The sequence below is a fragment of the Acanthisitta chloris genome, unplaced genomic scaffold (assembly GCF_000695815.1).
Source record: "Acanthisitta chloris isolate BGI_N310 unplaced genomic scaffold, ASM69581v1 scaffold21236, whole genome shotgun sequence".
In the NCBI taxonomy this organism is placed as follows: Eukaryota; Metazoa; Chordata; class Aves; order Passeriformes; family Acanthisittidae; genus Acanthisitta; species Acanthisitta chloris.
Window position 1 is genome coordinate 1 of NW_008679996.1, and position 3,870 is coordinate 3,870.

Below are 3,870 nucleotides of genomic sequence, written 5' to 3' on the forward strand. Positions count from 1 at the left end.
CCCAGTTGATTCTATGATTCTATCTTAAAATTACTTTGTTAGTAAATAGTTATTGAAAAAGCTTTCTCAACATATACATTTGGGTTGATTAAAAAAAAAAAAAAGGCAAGGAATAAAAGGCTGACCAGAATAGAAAGTACAGAACATAGCACTTTGACAAAAGAAATACATGAAATTCCTGCATTTAACTGTACTAACAGCACCCACAAAGTTCATGAAAATAAATAATCTGCTATAACTGCTCTGAGGCCTGGAGCAGAGACCTTCTCCAACCCACTGAGCCACACTAAAAGCACTTAGCAAGGCCATGTACTAGCCGTAGATCTGATACGTTCAGTATTTGGAAAGAATTTTGCAAGCCACACTTTAAGGAGCAGGCTCATGATAAAAAAGAAGCCTCAACAAACTTCTACGATAAACAGTCTCCACTTGACACAGACTGATATTTCATCCTGGAGCCATACCAAGGTGACAAACAACTGGCAAGTCCTTCAACACCAAGGCAGACAGCTGAATTTCTATTATTCTTGCAAAAAGCATTAAGATACAATTTACAAGCCCACAATCCCTTCTTTTCACAGTTATCTTAAGAAGGGTATAAAGAAAAAAAATGCACACAATATCATTTAACATTCTCTGCTTGTTTTGGTGTCCAGCACACATAAGAGTGACTCTAAAACTGGCTGAGCTTTTTTATACACAGCAAGGTTTGGGATCTGGAAGGGTCTTTATCAACTTTTGTCATTTACTGACTTCATATTTCTGCAACAGTCTCTTTCCAATCTACAATCCTCCACAAGGGATAACTCAAGCACTGAACAGCTTTGTGTCTTCTCTCTGTTCAGAGGAGAGCATATTTGGTGTTTTTGCTTAAAAACAAACAAAAAACCTCCAGCCAACCAAATAAAAAAGTATCCTGTGATGAAAATGGATAACACATAAATCCTGTTCATGTCCTAACACTTTACAGTAGATTTATGATGATGACTCATTTATAAGGAGCAGGAGAAGCCTTCACAGATTCTGGCTGTGTCACCAACATCTCCTTGAATTTTGCGCCAAGTCAACCCAAAGATTTAGCACTTAATTTCTGAGTGGTGTCACACCATCATTGCTAGTAGGGAAGAAAGCCTTGGAGAGACAATTTTGATGACTTCTTGACCCACATCAATTGGCCTGGAGTGACAATAGTACCATTGCCTCAACACTGCAATCACGGGACACTCTAAAGAATATTCAGAAACCATGAAAACTCTAACAGGTTTTGATCTCACATCTTGTTTTGGAATAGACTTACATTTAAAACAAATCAGTATTTTGAATCTGTTATAGTAAATGTATTGTATTGCTTGAAATGGAAGCTTCTATTTTATTAAGAAATATGAAGGTTTCCAGAGAAAGATGGGCCAACTTTCATCATTCAAATCCCAAACTATTTTTCAGAAGGAGCCTAAAAGTAGTTTGTCTAACACAAGACTCAGACATGTCACAGGTTTTACTCACATCTGGAAAAGACAACTGTCAGTCTTTCCACTTCCTAACACTCCCCCTATGCTCATAGCAGAGCTGTTTTCTTCCACCTACTAATGACACAAAATTTAGTCCTCCCCTTCTCCCCACTGCATCAAAAGGAAGAAGTACAACACCAGAGCAACTTGAAAAAATGTAGATGCAATTTTGAAAGGGCTTTTCTGTAATTGCCCTCAAAGAATTTTATTTTTTGTTAGCCTGAGCATTTGGGCTAGAACTAGAGCTATTAGGTATCTGGGGCCAAGCCAAAGACTGCCATTCAAACTCTGCAGCAGCCTAGGCAGAATTCAAGCTGTTTCCTCAACTCTGTCTTTCCTTGTGCACAACCAAGAAGCAGGTCATGAAACAAGGCTCCACTTTAACTTCAATATCAATCTGTCAAACTGAAAACCTTCCTATCATCTGGATGTCCAAAAACTTTGTGGGTGGGAGAAGCACCCCTTAGGGTGGGAGGGGTAGAACTGTTTGTACACAAAACTTGTTGCATCTGAGAAAAATATAATCCAGCACAGACAGAAAATGATGTCTACAAACCTTGCAAAAAGTTGCTTTTCTTTAAACAGTAAAGAGCTATCCAGTATTTTATTACATCATCTTTCCTTATGCTATCTTTCTCCTTCTTAGACACATTTCCAGGGTCACCTCCAGAGTTCAGTTTATATGTGATGGTACAAAACCTGCGATCGGCATGCTACATTGAAAACTAGAACATGCCATCTACTGGAAATTCAATGAATTGGAAGTTCATCTGTCACCACTTTAAACGTTTTAAATTTACCTGTGTTCAATTTAAACATAAAACTAAAGGGACAAATTCCAGCCGAGTCCTTCAGATTGTATTCCAGCATTTAGTACATAAATGTTATAAATAAGTGACAAATCACAAGATACCTCACAATAAATCAGAAAGTAACAACTAGTCCTCTAGAGTAAGTTCTGCTCAGTGCAACCTCAGCCAAATTGATTTCCTTCTTTTTCTCTGCTGATATTTTATTCTTTTATGAATGGGAAGAAAACATCCCCCATGCTCTATTTAGTCTAAGGTTTCTGTAACAACAAATAGCTACAGTTACCTGATCAAACCTCAAAAAAGAGTTGTTTGAATGATTTTTGAAGAGCGGCAGAGTTGAAACAAACTGGCTGCCTAGTACTGCAAACTGACAGCCACTAGCCAGGCAGTCATGTCTCCTTTGTTCTTGTCATCTTTTTAAAATGTATTTACATTATAAAATGTATTTTCTCCACAGACTGTTGGTCCAAAAATAATTAAGTCTTGAAAATTTTGGTTGTGGTACTTAACTCACGTATTTTAAGGGTGGAGTGTGCATGTTTAGGAACCACATTGCTACCAATTCACTTTTATTTATACACGTTACTTGACGCTGCAGTAGCCCAGCTGTGCTTCAGTGTAAGTGAAAAGTAGGTGTCCAAACCTGTGCTTTTAGGGTCTGGCTACCATAAGGATAGTTTCCATCTCTACAACTTTTTAACACCGACTGACAAGGAAGTTGCTGGATCCAGAGAACAAGTGCTTTACACACCTGAGCCTGCTGCATTAGTTAACCACGCTGAACTGGAGGAGCTTGTAAACGGAGCACCTTTAACCCCGGGAGGAGAGCAAAGCTCAGCAGTGTCATCTTAAATCTTTTTAATTTTTTTTTGGGTGTGATCATGTTTATAGAAACTGTCTCAAGAACCTTGCAGAAACTCTCCCTGTGTAAGTGTACACAGAGGGCCTGGCAGGCTCACAACTCCAGCATGATGCAAATAGGTACTAAGTATAAATGGGCAAGGAAAGGAATTAAAACACCTTGGACACTTAGGCTTCTTATCTTGCTCTGCCTTACATTGTGTGTCAGAATGTTTTCACGGCATCATCCATAATTAAAGGCTGGGTTTGAAGTACAAAGAAATTAAATTTGCATAATTAAAAAATTGTTGAGTCAGAAATTATGGTCCGTCAGTTGACTTTTAAAACAGTGATACCAAGATGGGCTAGAATTCTCAGAATTCTTTCAGCACTAAAGAACATCTCATGAAAGTTTCCAACATGAGTCTATGAGGATATACTGCACCTCAAACACCACCTCACAGTGGAATTTGACATCTCACCTTACCACAAGAATTAATGTATTTCCAGTGTCCCAGTTCAAGATTCAGATGTAGTGCCTATCACTTTTAAATACTTATATATGCTAATTGTCTTGACCTGCAAATGTTGTTCTTGTTGTCAATACTTACTTTTTAAATGCAAACATTTTTGCAGAAGTTCTGGTTTTGGAAAAAAAAAGAAAAGACTAAGAAGACAACTATCTTCCAATTTCTCCTCTTTTTTTTCTT